The 19,972-nt window shown below is 42.7% G+C and overlaps 1 protein-coding gene across 2 annotated transcripts in view; it reads left to right on the top strand.

Annotated features, from left to right (window-relative positions):
* The window catches only part of CECR2 (CECR2 histone acetyl-lysine reader), a 159,764-nt gene that overhangs the window by 62,930 nt on the left and 76,862 nt on the right, over window positions 1–19,972 (top strand). The window lies entirely within an intron of this gene.

Raw genomic sequence — 19,972 nt, 5'->3', positions numbered from 1 at the left:
GACCATTGGCCCAAAGCCTTCCAAAGTCTGGTAATGTTTCAGTCATATCACTCTGATATAACTTAGTTACTTCTTTACCTCATCGGCTGATGGGGGGGGCGGGGAACAGACAGAAAGCAATTATCATTCCATAACTCTCCTGCCTGGGGTGAGACAAGGGAGAATTTTCTTATCCCCAACCTAACCAGCACCTCATGTGAGGGAACAAAAAGCTGACAGAGAAACCTAACCATCACCCCATGAGGGAACTACCATCATTTCATGAGGTAGAAACCTAACCATCACCTCATGAGGGAGAAAACAGAATGAAACAATGAAGCTGTATCAACCCTGGAAGTTATATCAGCCAATGAAGGCGGATTTTCCTAACATCTTCCCCACAGGTATTATCTGCTACCTTCTACATCGCTGGTTGGATCCTCTGTTTCATCTAATCTGTTGATTCCCTGTAATATAGTCTTCATTTCCGTTATTGTATTCTTTATTTCTGACTGATTCTTCTTTATGGTTTCCATCTCGATTTTTATGCTTTTATCTCTCTGTTGAAGTTCTCCCTGAGATCATTGAGCATTCTTATAACTAGTGTTTGGAACTCTGTGTTTGAGAGATGACTTGTCTCCATTTCGTTTAGTTATTTTTCTGGAGCTTTGTTCTGTTCTTTTATTTGGGGCATGTTTCTTTGTCTCCCCATTTGGCTGCCTCCTTGTGTTTGTTTCTATGTATTAGGTAAGGCTGCTATGTCTTCCGGTCTTAGTAGAGTGGCCATATGTAGTAGGTGTGCTGTGGGGTTCAGTGGTGCAGTCTTTCTGGTCACTTGAGCCATGCGCTCCAGGTGTGTCCCTTGTGTGGATTATGTGTATCCTCCTCTTGTAGATGAGCCTTGGTTGATAATTGCACATCTATGGGAGGGACTGACCCTGGGCTCACTGGTTGTGAGGACTGGCCTTGACTACAGGGGAAGAGTTGTTGTGCAGGGGCTGATCCTATGGAGCAGGATCTGCCTCAGCAGGACTCTGGTGGCTGCCCAATCCACCCCTTGGGTGTGTCATTCTTGAAGGGGGCAGGGTGATGCTCCAGCTTATTTTGAAGCTGACCACTGGGGGCTCCAGCCCCAGGACCACCTTGGAGGGGATCTACTATAGGTCAAGTTCAGCCATAGCCCATGCCCCACCCAGGGCCACCTGGCAGAAGGCACACCACAAAGAAATTTGCAGATGGCTACTACCCGTGCCGGGCTTAGGGCTGCTCAGCCAGAGGTACAGGACACATTCAATCCAGATGCCGCTTGTCTGGGTTCCACGAACCTTTGAGAGACCATAGGAAAATGTGCAGTTTGAGCCAAGGCAGGTGGTTTGTACGAAAAAAATACTGGAAGCAGCCTAGGTGTGCCCGAAAGTTGGGAGGGGCCCAGTCTTGAATCGCCAGGGTGTGGCGAACAAACTGTGGAGACTCAGAAATGGTGGCCACCTGTGTTTGCCTGCCGGGAAGGGGGAGGGCTCAACAAAGAAACAATGACCTCCCCCAGCTTCCCTGTCCAGGAGAAAGCCGCCTCTCTAGCCTCCGTCCCAAGCCAGATAACTCAATTTGCCACCATTTGCCCCTCCCGCCTGTCCAGCTGCTGCACCAGCGCTGGAGGTCAGAGCGAGTAATTCCATAGGTGGGTAAGTCCACATGCTGTCCCTTTAAGAGGAGCACCTGTGAGCGCGGTTGGACTCAGTCTCACTCAGTCACAATCTCTGCTGTTTTTCACAAACAGAAATTATGGGGACTTCTCTCCCCGATGCTGGAAACTTGGGCTGGGGTGGAGCTGGGACCTCTGATTCCTCTGAGGGTTGGGGGGCAACCCCATCTTGGTTGTCCAGTTAGGAAAATCTTAACTGAAAATCTTGGCATGAGGAAGGTGTGTGCAAAAAGGACTGCGAAGGAGCTCACTGATTTACAAAAACAAAGGAGACTGGAAGTTTTCCATGACCTTTTAGAGAGGCAAGATGATGTTTTGGGCTGTGTTATCACTGGTGATGAAACATGGGAGTGCCAATACAACCCTGAAAGTAAGTGTCAAAATGCACTATGGAAGTCAGCCAGTTCTCCATGACCAAAAAAGTTCTCTCAGTCCCAATCAAGAGTCAAAACGATGTTGCTTACCTTTTTTGATATTACAGGGATTATTCACTATGAATTCGTATCAACTGGACAGTTAACCAAGTTTACTATTTGGAAGTACTGAAAAGGCTGTGTGAAAAAGTTAGATGAAAACAACCTTAACTTTTCACCAAGAATTCAAGGTTCTTGCATCACGACAATGCACCAGCTCACACAGCACTGTCTGTGAGGGATTTTTTAGGCAGTAAACAAACAACTGTATTGGAACACCCTCCCTACTCACCTGATCTGGCCCCCAATGACTTCTTTCTTTACCTGAAGATAAAGGACATAGTGAAAGGAAGACATTCTGATGACATGCAGGACATCAAGGGTAATATGAGGACAGCTCTGATGGCCATTCCAGAAAAAGAGTTCCAAAATTGCTCTGAACAGTGGACTAGGCAGTGGCGTCGGTGCATAGCTTCCCAAGGGGAGCACTTCGAAGGTGACCGTAGTGATATTCAGCAATGAGTTATGTAGCACTTTTTCCAGGATGAGTTCGTGAACTTAATTGTCAGACCTTATATACCTAATATTAAGTTACAAGTCTTAAATGTCATATATTATGAAAACATTATACTTTATGGCCTAAGACCTATAGATTTTTATGTCAGCAGAAGAATTAGATTAATAGCAGTTAAATTAGTTCCAGAGCTCTGATAGCAGCAGCAACAGCAGCAGCAATTGAAAGCTTGTTAGAAATACCTTACTCCAGACCTAGATGAATCAAAATCTGCATTTTAAGAAGTTCTTGTGGTGATTTATATGCACACTAAGTTTGAGAAGCACTTGAATAGGGTGGCAGGTTAGCTCAGTTGGTTAGAGTGTGGTGCTAATAGCACCAAGGTTGCGGGTTCGATCCCCACATGGGCCACTGTGAGCCCTGCCCTTCTTATAAAAAGATAAAAGCCACCGTGAGAAGTACTTTTCTAAAGCAGTGGTTTTCTACTTTAGCTGCATTAAAAAATCTACTTCAGCTACATTTACCTGAGTTTAAAAAATGTGTAGTTGTAACCTCTAGAGACTTTTTCCTTTTTAATAGTCTTTGATCTAGGCATTACGATTAAAAACTTACGTGGTTTTAGTGGGCAGCTATGGTTGAGACCCCTGTGAGAACTACCCTGTTCAATACAGTAGCCACTAGCCATGTGTGGATATGTAAATTTACGTTGCTTAAAATCAAATGAAATTTTAAAATTAATGTCTCAGTAAAAAGTCACAGCAGCCACATTTCAAGTGTTTAATAGCCACATGTGGCTAGTAGCTGCTGTATTGAACAGTGCAAATAGAGAACATATAGAGATTTATCACCAGAAAATTCTGTCCTAATACTTTGAGTGCTTTCTTAATTAATTTTTAGAGAGTTTTAATTTTAGAGAATTGATTTATACTGTTCTTATAAATTGTTTCCTAGGGAAAAGTACGAATAGACATTCAAAGACTAGGAGATAAGCTATGCAAAAGCATCTATATTTAGTTTGAAACTTCTTTTTTACATCAAAACAATCAATCAGTTACGCTTTTGCTGTAGGTAATCAGGTCAGAAGCCAAAAAATGAGACATGTACGTAGTACATGGCCATGACTCTAGGAAAGCTGGTTAGACACAACTACTTTAGACAAATAGTTAAACACTTAACTTTGTTAGTATGAAAAATCAAGTTAGATTAGTTATATAGTCAATATAATATCCAGCTTTGTTTTGATTGTTATATCATTAAGTTAGATTTTTATACATGTAACTTACTAAGTTTGATGCATTGAAGGAAGTAGTATAATAATGGAAGGTAACTGTCATCAAACAGCAGTCAGTTCCTCCATTTAACTAGCTGTGTGATCTTTAGTTTTTCTTGATGAATCTCCATTTTTGCATTTGTAAAATGTGGTCACTAATATTACCTACCTCAAGTAGGGCTGAGAATTAAATGGAATAGTGTATGTAAAAGTCTAAAACACTGCTTTGTACATAGTAGGTTTTTAGTAAGAGACAGCTAACATTATTCATACGTTGGGACTAAATAGTTCTCTTGATTCTCTGCCCCCATACATTGCCATCTTCCTTTCTCCAGCTTGAGTCAACTTTTTTCTATGGCTATTGACTCCTAATGCCAAATCAGTTGCTTTTCATTTTGAACTTGATTGCACTTTCATTCCCTCCAGCCTGGCTTCCCAGATGCCTCTCTCTTAACATTATTATTCTTTCTCTATTTTAAGTTCTCTTCTTTCACTCACCATTCAAATGTCAGTATCTGTCCAGGGTGGCGAAATCTTTGAAACAGTAACAAAAGACTACAGTTGAATATAAACTCCATCTCCAGTGCTCTCTACACTCCTTTACTGATGCCCTCACCTGTTTCTTCCTCAAGCACTTCAGGCTTCACAATGAATTCTTGCTTCACAGTGAATTCATTTTCCGTAATCCTCAAACCTGTTTCACCTGTTTCCCTGTCTTGGTAAGTGGCACTACCATCCATGTGATTAAGACAGAATTTTAGGAGTTTTCCTTACTTCTCCCATTTTCCATAGTCCCACACATTTAATTGCTAGCCAGTTCTTACTCCTAACATGTTTTAAAAATTAAAAAAAAATTTAAATTACAGTCGACATACAATATTACATTAGTTTCAGGTGTACAACATAGTGATTACACATTTTATAACTTACAAAGTGATCATCCTGATAAATGTAGTAACCAACTGACACCATGCATAGTTATTACAATATTATTAAATATTCCCTATGCTGTACTTTTCGTACCTGTGACTGTTTTTATAACTGGCAATTTGTACTTCTTAATTCCTTCCCCTTTACCTCAGCCCCTCTCCCACTAACATTTTTTGATCTGCGCTTGTTCAGTATATAAGCATCTCTTGCCTGGACTGTTTCAGTGGCCTGTTCAGTTTCCCTACCTGCCGTGTCAGTCACCCCAATCTAGCGGCACACTGCTGGCAATGTTACTGCATTTTGGTCGGTTTTCTGCATAGCTGCATTCCTATTAGACAAGTTTCCTTGAAGACAAGGATCATGTCTCAGTCAGCAGTGCTTCTTCAGCACCGTGACAGGTACATGAACATAAGTAAACTGATGGCACCCGCAGATGCAGGGACTTGTGTGAGAAACATCATTCTGGATTGAAGGAGTGAGAATAATAGGAAGCAAGAGTCTTTGAACTTACTCTCTTAGTGTCCTCAATTTCCTGTTGTTTTCTTACATGGTGTCGTGCGGGGAGGCCTGCAGGGTCTCTGGTCCCGCTCCCCACATAAGAACGCAGGATATGGTGAGGCCAAAAAGGAACACCCACGGAGCCATAGGTAGGGGAGTCATACCACTACGGTCTCACTGGAGGCTGGGTTCACTGGACGTGCGACCTGCTGTCCGTTTTGTCTGCAACCCACCGACGACTCTCTTTCAGTCTCCTCCACTCTCCTCGGCTCTCCTTCGTAGCTGCAGCAGTTATATTAGTGGCCAATGGCTCAATGGCTACAGCTGACGGCCAACCAGCCCCAGCTGATGGCCATCTACTACCCGAGCCAGCACCCCTCCACGTGAGGCCGAGAGCCTGTAAACTACTTTCTGGGGCTCTGCCCCCACACTCCACCCCTACAGGCTTTCACCTCACAATCTACGCAACAAGTGTCTTCCGCGAGGGGCCCTGTGCGAGGAGCCTGGAGGTGAATGCAATATCCTGGACACAGCCAGGCTCTCTGGGCACAGCCAGGGTTTCTCAGGGCACCACCAGTACTTCTGGGCACAGCCAGACTTCCTGGGCTTCTTAGGGTACCACCTGTCTTCCCAGACACAGCCAGGGTTTCTCAGGGCACCACCAGTACTTCTGGGCACGGCCAGACTTCCTGGACTTCTTAGGGTACCACCTGTCTTCCCGGACACAGCCAGGGTTTTTCAGGGCACTGCCACTCTCTCTGGGAACAGCCCGACTTCCTGGGCACAGCCAGGGCATCTTCAGGGCTCAGCCAGACTTCCTGGACTCAGCCAGGGCTCTCAGGGTACTGCCACTCTCTGTGGGCACAGCCACACTTCCTGGGCTCGGCCAGGGCTCTCAGGGCACTGCCACTCTCTGTGGGCACAGCCACACTTCCTGGACACAGCCAGGGCTCTCAGGGCACTGCCACTCTCTCTGGGAACAGCCCGACTTCCTGGGCACAGCCAGGGTATCTTCAGGGCTCAGCCAGACTTCCTGGACTCAGCCAGGGCTCTCAGGGCACTGCCACTCTCTGTGCCTCTCAGGGTACCCTGCTGGAACAACAGCGTCTCACAATCAAGGTGCTTACATATTCTCAATGGCGGCCAGTCAAGAGACAAAAGCAAATATCCCCCAGTTCCACTAACAACAGTTCCCAAACAAACAGTCAAGCGGTCCATTAAATTAGAGATGGAAGGCAATTCCCCATAGTCCATAGTCATTCACCAGGGCAGTCCTGGGGGTGAGGGATGACCTTGACCTCACCCTCATCTCCCACGGAGGACTCAGCAAGCGTTACCTCCTGGGACTATAAGTCCTGCATCCGGGCTGCCTGAGCAGGAACTTCCCGGCCCACAGGACTGCAACGACCTTCGCTTTCTCCGGCCTGTGCTGGTTGGGGAACCGTCCACATCTTTCCACCTCTCCACGGGGCTCCATCTCTGCAGCAGCTGCATGGCTTTTCCTGTGCTGGTGGGAGAACCGTCCACGTCCTCCCACCCCTCCATGGGGGTCCAGCTCTCCGGCAGCTGCTCCTCCTGGTCTTCCTGAGACTGAGTGTCCACACACACAAACTGCTCCACCGTCCTTTGGAGAGCTTTGGCCGGCACCATACCCTGCTCGCTGCGCCATTTGTCGTGCGGGAGACCCTGCTCGCTGCGCCATTTGTCGTGCGGGGAAGTCTGCGGGGTCTCTGCTCCCGCTCCCCACACAAGAACGCAGGATATGGTGAGGCCAAAAAGGAACACCCACGGAGCCATAGGTAGGGGAGTCATACCACTACGGTCTCACTGGAGGCTGGGTTCACTGGACGTGCGACCTGCTGTCTGTTTTGTCTGCAACCCACCGACGACTCTCTTTCACTCCTCCACTCTCCTCTGCTCTCCTTCGTAGCCGCAGCAGTTATATTAGTGGCTAATGGCTCAATGGCTACAGCTGACGGCCAACCAGCCCCAGCTGATGGCCATCTACTACCCGAGCCAGCACCCCTCCACGTGAGGCCGAGAGCCTGTAAACTACTTTCTGGGGCTCTGCCCCCACACATGGAATCTAAATAGTCTTAAGTTTTAAATTTATATGCAAGCAATTTAGATTCTTTGTAGGAAAACAGTGGTGTGAAATTTTTATTTAAAAATTAATTTAGTGGTTTTTAAAAAAATTTAACACTGTACTGAAAGTCCTAGCTAGAGCAGTTAGGCAAGAAAAACAAATAAAAGACATCCAAATTGGAACAGAGGAAGTAAGGTTTTCTGTATATGCGCATGACATGATATTATATGTAGACAACCCTAAAGACTTCACTAAAAAACTTATAGAACTAATAAACAAATTCAGTAAAATTCCAGGATACAAAATCAATACACAAAAATCAGTTGCATTTCTATACACTAATGAAACATTAAAAAGAAATTAAGGAAAGAATCTCATTTATAATAGCATCAAAAACAACAAAATAGTTAGGAATAAATTTAACCAAGGAGGTGAAAAGTTCTGTATACTGAAAACTATAAGACATTGATGAAAAAACTGAAGAAGACACAAGTAAGTGGAAAGATAGCCCATGCTCATGGATTGGAAGGATTAATGTTGTTAAAATGTTCATACTATCCAAAGTGATCTACAGATTCAGTGCAATCCCTATTAAAATTTCAATAGCATTTTTCACAGAAGTAGAACAGTCAGTCAGTCCTAAAATTTGTATGGAACCACAAAAGACTACAGACTAGCCAAAGCAATCTTGAGAAGGAACAAAGCTGGAGGCGGCACACTTCCTGATTTCAAACTGTATGAGGTGTGATCAAACAACATGATGAATGTTTAAATTAAAAATAAATTATTAAAGGGGGGCAGCCGGTTAGCTCAGTTGGTTAGAGTGTGGTGCTCTTAACAACAGGGTTGCCAGTTCGATCCCCACATGGGCCATTGTGAACTGTGCCCTCCACAACTAGATTGAAACAACTACTTGACTTGGAGCTGATGGGTCCTGGAAAAACACACTTAAATAAATAAAAGTTGGGCCGGCCGGTGGCTCAGGCAGTTAGAGCTCCATGCTCCTAACTCCGAAGGCTGCCAGTTGGATTCCCACATGGGCCAGCGGGCTCTCAACCACAAGGTTGCTGGGGCAACTCCTTGAGTCCGGCAAGGCATGGTGGGCTCCGCCCCTTGCAACTAAGGTTGAACACGGCACCTTGAGCTGAGCTGCCTCCCAGATGGCTCAGTTGATTGGATCACGGGCTCTCAACCACAAGGTTGCCAGTTAGATTCCTCAAGTCCCACAAGGGATGGTGGGCAGTGCCCCCTGCAACTAAGATTGAACACGGCACCTTGAGCTGAGCTGCCACTGGGCTCCCAGATGACTCAGCTGGTTGGAACAAGTCCTCTCAACCACATGGTTGCCTGTTCGACTCCCGCAAAGGATGGTGGGCAGCGCCCCCTTCAACTAACAACGGCAACGACCTGGAGCTGAGCTGCACCCTCTACAACTAAGACTGAAAGGACAACAACTTGACTTGGAGAAAAGTCCTGGAAGTACACACTGTTCCCTAATAAAGTCCTGTTCCCCTTCCCCAATAAAATCTTAAAATAAATAAATAAATAAATAAATAAATAAATAAATAAATAAATAAATAAAAGTTAAAAAAAGAAAAAGAAAAAAAACAACACAAACCAGAGCCTCTATAGTTAAAACACAATTATTACAGTAATAGGCACATTGCCATTAATCCCCCTCAAAATACCCCCCCTCGCTTTGAACACATTTATCCTATCGTTTTTGCCACTTTCTGAAGCAGTTCTGGAACTCCTCTTTCATGAGTGTCTTTAGTCGCACTGCTGTGGCTGCTTCGATGTCCTGAATTGATTCAAAACGTTTACCTTTCATGGCCATTTTGACTCGGGGGAAGAGCCAGAAATGTCATGGTGCCAGATCTGGTGAATTAGGTGGCTTAGGACACACTGTAATGTTTTTATTTGACAGAAATTGCAGTACCAGAAGCGATGTGTGACATGGAGCCTTTCCATTGTGAGCACAAAATACGGTCAGTGATGCGGAGTGCCATCCAACAGAAAGGCAGGGATCATCAATACTGGAAGCAGCGCATTGAACCTTAGTAACAGTGTGTGACAAGTTTCACCTTGTTCAGTGCAGTCAGTCGGGTGTGAGCTACAGTTTAAAGGTGTGTTTTAAAGTGTGCCGTAAATCATCCTCCATCATGACAATGCTCTGTGTCACACATAGTTTCTGGTATATGGCAATTTCTGTCAAATAAAAACATTACAGTGTGTTCACCTTATTCCCTGGATCTGGCACCTTGCTGCTTCTGGCTCATCCTCAAAGTCAAAATGATTCAGAACATTGAGGCAGCCACGACAGCGCAACTAAAGACATGAAAGAAGACTTCCAGAACTGCTTCAGAAAGTGGCAAGAATGATGGGATAAGTGTGTTCGAAGCGAGGGGGAGTATTTTGAGGGGGATTAATGGCAATGTGTTTCTTACTATGTTTTTTTATTTAAACATTCACCATATTGTTTGATTACACCTTTATTAGTTTATAGAAATACCACTGATTTCTGTATATTAATTTTATATCCTGCAACTTTACTGAATTTATTAGTTCTAAGTTTTTTGGTGGCTACTTTTCTATATATATGTCATCTGCAAATGGTGACAGTTTTACTTCTTCCTCTCCAATTTAGATGCCTTTTAATTTTTATTATTTTTATTTTTTTTAAATAAATTTCCTTGTAGCACTACATTAGCTCCAATTGACAGGTGTATGTTTTTTTTTTGTTTTTTTTTTATTTTTTATTGGGGAAGGGGAATAGGACTTTATTGGGGGAACAATGTGTACTTCCAGGCCTTTTTTTTTTTTTCCGAGTCAAGTTGTTGTCTTTTCAATCTTAGTTGTGAAGGGTACTGTTCAGCTTCAAGTTATTGTCCTTTCAGTCTTAGTTGTGGAGGGCGCAGCTCAGCTCCAGGTCCAGTTGCCGTTTTCTAGTTGCAGGGGCCACAGCCCACCATCCCTTGCGAGAGTCGAACCGGCAACCTTGTGGTTGAGAGGGTGCATTCCAACCAACTGAGCCATCAGGGAGGCAGCTCAGCTCAAGGTGCCGTGTTCAATCTTAGTTGCAGGGGGCGGAGCCCACCATTATTGCGGGACTCGAGGAATAGAACTGGCAACCGTGTGGTTGAGAGCCCACTGGCCCATGTGGGAATCGAACCGGCAGCCTTCGGAGTTAGGAGCACGGAGCTCTAACCGCCTGAGCCACCGGGCCGGCCCTAGATGCCTTTTTCTAGTCTAATTACTGTGGCTGGAACTTCCAATATTGTGTTGAATAGAAGTGCGAGTGGGCATCTTTGTCTAGTTCCTGATCTTAGGGGAAAGTTTTTAGCTTTTCACCGTTTAGTATTTTAGCTTTGGGTTGTCATATATGACCTTTATTATTTTGAGGTGTGTTCTGTCTATCCCAACTTTATTGCATGTTATATTTTTCTGCATCTTTTGAGATAATGTAATTTTTGTCCTTTGTTAATGTGTATCACTATGATTGATTTGCAAATAATTGAATCATACTTGTATCCTTGGAATAAATCCCACTTGATCATGGCATACGATCCTTTAAATGTATTGTTGAATTTAATTTGTTAATATTTTGTTGAGAATCTTGGTATCTATGTTCATTAGGGATATTTAGCATACTTTTCCTTTTTTTTGTAGTATCTTTGTCTGGTTTTGGTATCAGGGTAAGGCTGGCCTCGTAGAATGAGTTTGGAAGTGTTCCTTCGTTGTCAATCTTTTGGAATAGTTTGAGAAGGATAGGTATTAATCTTCCTTAAGTGTGTGGTAGAATTTACCTCTGAAGCCATCTGGTCCTGTACTTTTGTTAAGAGTTTTGATTACTGATTTACTGATTCAATTTTCTTTCTAGTAAATGGTCTGTGTAGATTTTCTGTTTCTTCCATAGTCAGTCTTGGAAGATTGTATGTTTCTAGGAATTTATCTATTTCTTCTAAGTTGTCCTCCCCAACCCTGTTTTAAAGCCATCTGAGTAGAGCTAAGCTGTGATTTGAATAGGGAGACAAAATTTGATGTTGCTGCTAGATTTGAGAGACAAACTTCCTGTTAGTGACTTTACATAACTTCTGCTTAGAAGAGTATGTAGTAAATAGCCTGCCTCCAAGATGCTCCCACTGTCCTCATCCCTTCCCACTCTGAATCAAGCTAACCTATAGAACACTGCAGAAGGAACAGTATGTGGCTTCTGAGGCTAGGACATAAACGGCATGTGGCTTCTTACTTGGTCTCTTGGATCATGTGCTGTGAGTAATGCTCACACGGTGTGTGGACACCCAAGGTACTATGTGGAGACATAACATGTGAAGAGGAGCTGAGTCCAGCTACCACCCGGAAGTAGCTTGCCAGCTGTGTAAATGAGCCATCTTGGAAGTGTGGGTTCCCCAGCCCCCGTTGATCCTTCCAGTGATCGAAACCCTAGCCGGTACCCGCTTGTGAGAGACCCTAAGCCAGGAAAGTCCGTGCAAGGCTGCTCCCTATTCCTAATCGTGAAAGCTGTGAGAGATAATACACGTTCATCATTATTTTAAGCCACTAAGTTTTGTGATAATGTGTTATACAGCTATAGATAATTGGTCCAGAATGACTTATGATTAGTTTTTAAGTTTTGGAAAAGTACCAAAATTTAAGACAAGTGTAACCTGTAGCCCCATGTTACGCATTTATCTTTAATAAAGTTAGGACGGTTTTAGATACAGCATTTGTTTCCTTTGCTATTTATAGTTATATAATATCTCCACGCCCAAAGTGGTTTTTTTCTATTGATTTTTAAAATTTGTACACTCTGGTATCTATCCCTAAATGCAGTGAACCCACACTTCTGGGGTCTGGGTAGTGATTCTCACCAGCATGTGACACCGCCCATCTTGGGGAACATAGTTTGGTTTTAACAATAACCAGAAAGTGCTGCTGCCGTGCAGAGAGCCAGCAATACACAGTAGCCCTCCCTGTTTTCCTGCCTCCATACTATATCGCGGGGAGGAGAGGGTGCCCAGACTCAATCGTGTTCCTGGGCAAGACCTATCTGTGCCCGTCCTTTCCTCCCAAATTCACACTTGCCATCTCTTCAGTTGGCCTATTTGAACTATTCTGGGAGGCCCTTTATTCATTTTTATGTCGGTCACTTTAAGGCCAGGCCAGCCCTCATCTCCTAGACCAGTGCTCCCGTCCATGTACAGCCACATATGGAGCTTTGACCAGAAAATAAACCCATCATCGCACGATATATAGCTGGTCAGTACAGCTGACTTTTTCTATAATAATTTTTTCATGGAAGGAATGAAATGAACATTGATTTCCACCCTTCCTGAATCCTCATGTCCTCTCTAACTCACCATCAGTCATAAGCAAAAAATTCCCCTTATCACCAGTCTCTTCTGAATGTTTCCTACACCTTTTGTTCTAAAACTAGTTCTCTCTTGAAAACACTGTTTCCTTGCACCACTCTCAGTGGTGACTGTTTTTTTCTATAGCCCTGTTACCCACCCGCCTAGAAGTGGGGTTGGTGTCCTACTTATTCCTCATTGCCACTTCCAGACGTCTCTCCCTCTTCCTCCTAACCCGCCCCCTCTCCAGATTTTGAATTCATGATCATGCTTTTGTTCCTCGCTATAGTCACCTGTGTACCTTCCTGTCACTCCGCCTTAGTGCTTCAGATTCACCGTCATGCTCCTTGGGTATGTCAACACGTGCAGTCCTCCAACCCGTTATACACTAGCCTCTCAGTTTGAAGCCCTCCTCTCTTCCCTCAAACTCGTTTATCCTACTTTGGCCACTCAGTCACAGGTTCACAGGGCAGAGCTTAGCATGTGTAATGTCATCAGTGAACAGTGAGGCCAAGAATTGACCCCCGCAGCGCTCACTCCCAACTGCCACAGCTTTGTTGGCCTGAGTCAGCAGGACAAAACAGGTCTATAGTCCCGAGAAGGCTGGCTGTACAAGTACCTAGTAGTATTTTCTGAGTGTGATACAATGAGAAAAAGCTTAGACCTTGTCCAAAACCGCCCAAATTTTAATTGCAAGTATACACTCTATTATCAGCTTACTACTGGAACCCCAGCCGTCTCCCCAGGAGTTACATACCTTGATTTCTTCACCTTTTCTCTGCCTATAAATTCCTGTCTTTCCTACTCTCCTTACCCACTTCCGGTTTCATAGTTCACTATAATTCCTCTCTTGCTTATGGTTATGATCTACTGATGCATAATAATGCATAATGGATGCAAAGGTGACGTCTTAAAGATCACACACATTCATCACCTCACAATTTCAATGGGCCGGGAGGCTGTGCACAGCTTAGCTGCAATCAAGGTATTAGCTGGGCTGTGGTCTCATCTCAAGGCTCAACTGAGTAAGGATTTGCTTCCAAGTTCACCTGTTTGTGTTGAGGTTCAGATTGAAAGTCTCCGAGTTATGCTGGCCAGAGGCCACCCCTCCATTCCTCACCTCATGAGCCAACATGGCTGCCTGCAAAGTAGAGAGGCGCTCAGCAAGACAAACATTACAATGGGAGTGGAATCACAGAAGTGTCATGCGGTGACTCGGGGGTATTCTAGTAGTTAGAAGCAAGGCACAGATTGCGCTCACATGGAAGGAGAGGAGATCTCCCAGGGCTTGAGGAGGCAGGGATTATTTGGGGCAAATGGGGGCGTGTCGAAGTCTGCCTGCCACAGCACTTTTGTCCCTTTTTCTGACACTCCTACCCAGTCCCGATTAAATCCATCTCTTCCCACTCTGTGTGTGGATGCACCTGCTGCAAAACTGAATGTGACTAAACAAAAATACACAGCTACACTTACTGGTCTGGCTTTAATTTATTACCACTAAATCAGGTGAACTGTTAGTATCAGCCAGCAGTCTTACTGCATTTCTCCACCTTCTTTTATGAATATATGTGATACCCATATTTTCTTCTAGTTTTTATAGTTGGCATTTTAAGTATTTACCTCTTTACTCCTTATGATATATGGTACAGATCAACCCTCCTCCTAAATTTTTAACCAGTTATTGCAGCACATTGAATAGCCCACCGTTTAACATGGGTAAAAATGCTACTTTTATTCTAAAATTTTATGTAAAACTGTTTGCTTTTAGATTTTTCATTCTCTTTCAGTTTCTCTAATGCCGATATCACACGTTTGTTATGGTTTTATAATATGCTTTATTATCTGGCCATGCTAGTCCTCTTATGTTTCAAATTCTCCTAAGGTGAATGAAACATGGCAATGTAGGTAGAGATGAATTTTGCTTTTCTCAAAGTGTTCAGTTTTTTTCAATTCCCTAATACTTTGTCATTTATACCTTAGAGCAGTGTACGCCGAGTTTTGATCTGCAAGGAGCCCTTAAAGTAGACCATATTCATAAGTGGTGGTTCTACAATGACAACTACGAATTTGTCTTTTTTAATTCCAGAAAATATAGCAGTTGTTGTGTATCAAAAAGTATAATTGAGAAATTTCTATTTTCCTTAGGAAATTTTCTGAAATGCCCTTTGTAAAAAGAAAGTAACAACCTTTCCAAACACTGTTTTCAGCTAAAGAAAACTACCTTTTTCTGTCTTCACCTTGGGGTAAACGTGCCTTCATTTATTTTAGCAGCAAATACGGATAGAGCTGAACGAACTTCTTCTCTTTGAATACTCTTAACAAAAATATTGTGATATAGATAGCTTTTCTACTTCTGAGATCCATGCTGTTACTACAACATCGATAACAGGTTCTAAGTGGCACTGCAGATTCTCAGCGGCACGTCATCTAAAGAAACAGAAATAATCCAAAAATTTTTCTAACACAATCTGGAATAAAAGTAATAATAGTCCCTGTAATGCAAATTTATGTTTTTAATTCTCATTAATAATTTGCACCCTGTCTGCTCAAGCTGTTTAATTGGAATTCTTTAAAGTTTATCTTGTCTACTTTGTCTAGCTCTGTACTACTAGGGTCTTGGAATCTTGTCCAGTTCCATTTTCTTACATGTGATATTTGCATAATTCATTCACAGCCCCCTTTCATTTATAAAATTCTGTGGTTTTGTACTTTTTAAAAAATCTTAGGCTGTTCTTTTTCTGTTGTTTTTAATTTTCACAATCTTCGATTGTTTTTCCAAGATGTACTCACTGAAGCGTAAGCTCCTGGAGAGCAGGGATTTGGGGCTATTTCGTTCATTGTTTCCCCAGCACCTACAATAGTGCTTTGCACATGAGTGCTCAGTAAACATTTGTTTCAAGAACAACAAAAGAACCAATATGAACATACATTTACCATATGACCCAGTAACAGCACTCTCAGGCATTTAGCCCAGAGGAAAACCTGTACATGAAAACAATATAGCATTTTTGTTACAGCCGCAAACTGGAACTAACCCAGGTGTCCTTGAGCTGGTGAATGGTTAACTACACTGCTGTAGCCAGTACATTGGAACAGTACTCAGCAGTGAAAAGGAGTGAGCTGTGTGAAGGAACCAGTATGATGAATGAAATGGTACCAGTGTCATTTTCCTGATTTTGAAACAAAATATAGTTTGCAAGGTGTTACCATTGGGCAAAACTGGGCAAAGAGTGCACAGGACCTCTCTGAATAGTTAGCAACTTCCTATAAACCTATAATTATTTCAAAACAGAAAGCTTTAGAAAATGAATAAAAAGCCTAATTAAAAAGCCCTAGGCACATCCGTACTGTACAGAAGAATTAGAGCGACAGGTTGGTACTACCAAATACCTTTGAAAGCTCTGGTTAAAGGATGCAGTTATGTGTGTGTTCTTTTATTAAGGAACAGGTTTCTTGGGATTACATTTTGCATTCTTTATGTGCCTAATCCAATTTTAGGTACTTAGTTTTAAAACATTAGTTTAAAACAGCTTTCAAAGGAACAAAACAAATCTCACTTCAGGAGCTTTAAAAAAAAATTTGGAAGAGGCTAGCACATTTGAATACCAAATACCTGTAGCTCTATGAAAATGTCATTAACTATGTATTACCACCTGTATCAGTTTTAAAAGAAACCAACTTAAACTTGAAAAAGTAAGAGAACCATCCTCTCTCGCCCTAAGTACATTTAGTGAGTTTCACAGGAGTATTTCAGGAGACTGACCTAGGATGCTTACAAGACTTAAACGTTTTATCCACCTTGGAAACGTTTTTCTTGCACTACAGGGTGTTGTCTAGTGATGAAGATGTTTTCCTATTAACCCTTGTTACAGGATAGGGTAGAACTTAATTTATGTTAATTAAGCACACATTCTAAAAGATTAGTTTTGATTTAAGTTTTCTGCTGGATATTGCCAGTTACGGTAAGACCCATCAGTGGTATGATGCAAGACCTCTGAGAATTCCCAGGGTCACGCTAGGATTTATATTTTAGAAAAAGATTCAGAGCAAAGGTGCAATTTCTTACTACCAAAAATATAGAAAAAAGGAAGAGTAGAGGAAGAGAAAAACCAAAGCCACATAAAATAAAAATAATTGTAACCTTTATAAACTTCTTCATGACTGAAGTCCATTGTGCACCCTCCACTTCTTTTGAAAGTCTTCAGTGCAGGAAACCTGGCGTCTCCAAACACATAACTTAAAGCAGCTCTTGTTTGAAGCAGATTCTTGAGAAGCACACACCATTTCACAGTCTTTGTAAGTTGTCTTTATGGAGTGCCACGTGTATTTACACCAGTGTAACTTAGGGTATGCTATCCAAGTATTTGCCTAGGGGTACATTAGTGCACAAATACTGAAACAAAACTAGAAACAAATTTCCCCCAAACAAACCAAAAAAACCTACCACCATGACCTAGTCCCTTTATAACGTCCACATTTCATGTAAGGAATGCCCATGGAGTGTGATACGTGTGAATCACTGCCTCTTCCACTCCAGGTTGTCCATAATCCAAGTCCTGTGCCGGGCCAGGCACTGCTCTCCATGCTCTTCCTGTAGAGCGGTGTTGCCCACCCCAACCCCACTCTGCTCTGCTCGTTTTTCTTTCTAATTCAGACTTGGCCCAGGCAAGGGAATAACTCTTCCATGTTATGCTCCATCAAACCACAAGTTATGCCCTAGCAATACAGTTTTTTATTTGACTCATTTATTTAAAAAATTTCTATCAGTATGGATCCATAAATATTTATTTTGTTTTATACCTTTATGTATTTTATGTACTTTTACATTTTTTATAATCCAATCATTTGGTGTTCAGATTGTTCCAGTGGCTATAAGGTGGTTTGGTTTGGTTTTTGAGCACTTCCTTACTTTCAGACACTAGAAGTTGCTATAGGTCATCTTGTATATTTCCTGCCCCAGTCCTACAACCAGCCACTTCTCCGAGGTGCTCTGGTTCCTCTTATTGGAGAATGATATTAGAAACTGAGATTTGGGTGCTAGGTATGCTCTTTGCTACTGGGTTACTTTTACTCTGGGCCCCCTTAGCTGACAGAGCAAGGAGATATGTGTGCTTATTCCCCTGCGTACATACACATCTGTCAGTATCCCTATATTTATAGACTAAACATGGGTTCACACTGATGTCTCCCAACACTAATCCATTACTACATAGATATATCATTTTAGCCTCCTCTCCTGGCTTATCTGTAAACTCCCACTCCAACAGTGAGGAACTTGGCTCCACCATTTGGCATTCATTCACTTAATTGTTCAATTCCAGTATAAATGTATAGCAGCATAAGAATTGTTAACCCCTATCTTCGTGGGAAACAACTTTATCAGCTAGAATACAGTGTTCTGTACAGTGTCTTTTGCCTTTTAACCTTACAGATCCCACTCATTTCCAAAGTTACTTAGGTCAGCACACATTAATGTTCTAGACTTACGTATTTTATTTTATAAACACACCCTCCAGCCCAGAGGGCAATCTGGTGTTTTTAGTAGCTCCTTACTATGATACTTCTCTGTTTACACTTGTAACTTGGAATCTTTGATATTTCTTCCCTCATTTTGGACCCTCAAAGGAGAGTTCATGTGCAACTCATGTATTCTTCAGTCACTCAGGTGTCTTAACTTTGGGGCTTCAGGTTCTTGCCCAGTTATTTCTCTTGCCCCCTGTCTTCTAAGTTTAAAGTTTCAGTTTGACAAGTCTGGACAGAAACAGTCTTAGGTTTTATGTGAGTCTCTGTGTCTGTTCATACGCCCGTCACTCTTAGTATGTTAACCGATGGCCTGATGCTGGATGCTGTCTGCTTTGCTACATCCTGTGTTTCAGTCACACGCCGTGTTCCTCATCCACAAACCCAAACTTCATTTTGGGGGGAAGACCCTCTCACATTTGCACAAAATAACTTTATATTCTTGCCTGGGATTTCATCACTTCTGGGTCTCTTTCAGTGTTAGCAGTATTTCTTCACAAAAATTAGCAGGGTATGGTTAACAAGTCTGGTTTCATCTTGGCTCCCTTTGCCACATCCTGGAGACTTGTTTGGGGAAAGCTGTGCTCCTTATTGACTTATCAAATTGTTGATGTTGCTTCCCCAATTCCCAACATTAAGGAAACACCCATTACCATGCTGGGTTTCCCCTGCTGGTTCCAGTAACTATTATTTATCTGCAGAAGCAGAGAATTGTGTTTATGTAGAAGGTCTTAGTTAATCACATACAAGGAAAGCCTCTCTTCTTTTTCTCCGTTGGTTCAGAGTTTCTTCTTCTCTTCTATAGCAACATATTTTGCCAGACAACTTATTGACATCAGTTTTGATTCTCAATAATCTCCTAAAGCAACGATGAGTTTTTAAAAAATTGTTTTTCAAGCCCCTTTCCCTTTTCAATCACTCGTAGCTGATGGGTACCTCAGGCAGGGAAATAAATACAGCAAACACCCTATACTCCTCACCCCCTTCCAGACTTCCAGTTTGGGGTTGGGCTTTCATTTTAATTTACCATCATTTGAGAGACTCAACCTCCTCCTTGAAATGCCTGTGCCTAAGATTTCGGGGCCTTTCTTTATCAGTGGACAGTTTGTCCAGGGGAAGGCAATTAGCAGTCTACAATTAAGAGAAATCTGTTATACATAACTCAGGCCAGCCTTTCTCACAGGCTGTCCTCCACATACTAGAGCATGGAGAAAAGCGGTCTTCCTTCCAGGTGCTTGCCAGGTTTTGTCCCCTGTGATTGGACTGGGTAGTAGTGAAAGAAGGACATTTATTCTAACAGAATAAATGACAGGGGTAAAGATAGGGCAGTACCTATTATTTTTGGAAAATACAACTGATTAGTTCTCCAAGATCTCTTATCTGGATGGGAGAGAATATTGAAAAGGTAAGGCGAGGTCATTTCAGAAGGGCTTTGAAGGGTGAGGTAGGCGTTTGCGTCGGTGCTCAGTTTGGTGCGTTGTGTAGTCCACAGGCTTCTAAACAAGTGATGTGATAATAATTGAATTTGAGCACATGCGACAGCAGGTTAGATTAGTCTGTATTGGAAGTGAGAGACCAGTTTGAATGTCCAGCTGAGAAGTGTTGATTAGCAAAGCCTGTCCATACTAGAGCAGTGGCAGCGGAGACGGACAGGACTGGATTTCGGAATACCTAAAGTGGGGCTCTTACTCATCACCCAGTACCCTCTA

Source organism: Rhinolophus sinicus, linkage group LG02 (genome assembly GCF_036562045.2).
Source record: "Rhinolophus sinicus isolate RSC01 linkage group LG02, ASM3656204v1, whole genome shotgun sequence".
NCBI lineage: Eukaryota > Metazoa > Chordata > Mammalia > Chiroptera > Rhinolophidae > Rhinolophus > Rhinolophus sinicus.
The sequence above is the reverse complement of the archived record's forward strand: the minus strand, read 5'-3'. Positions and strand labels throughout refer to the sequence as shown.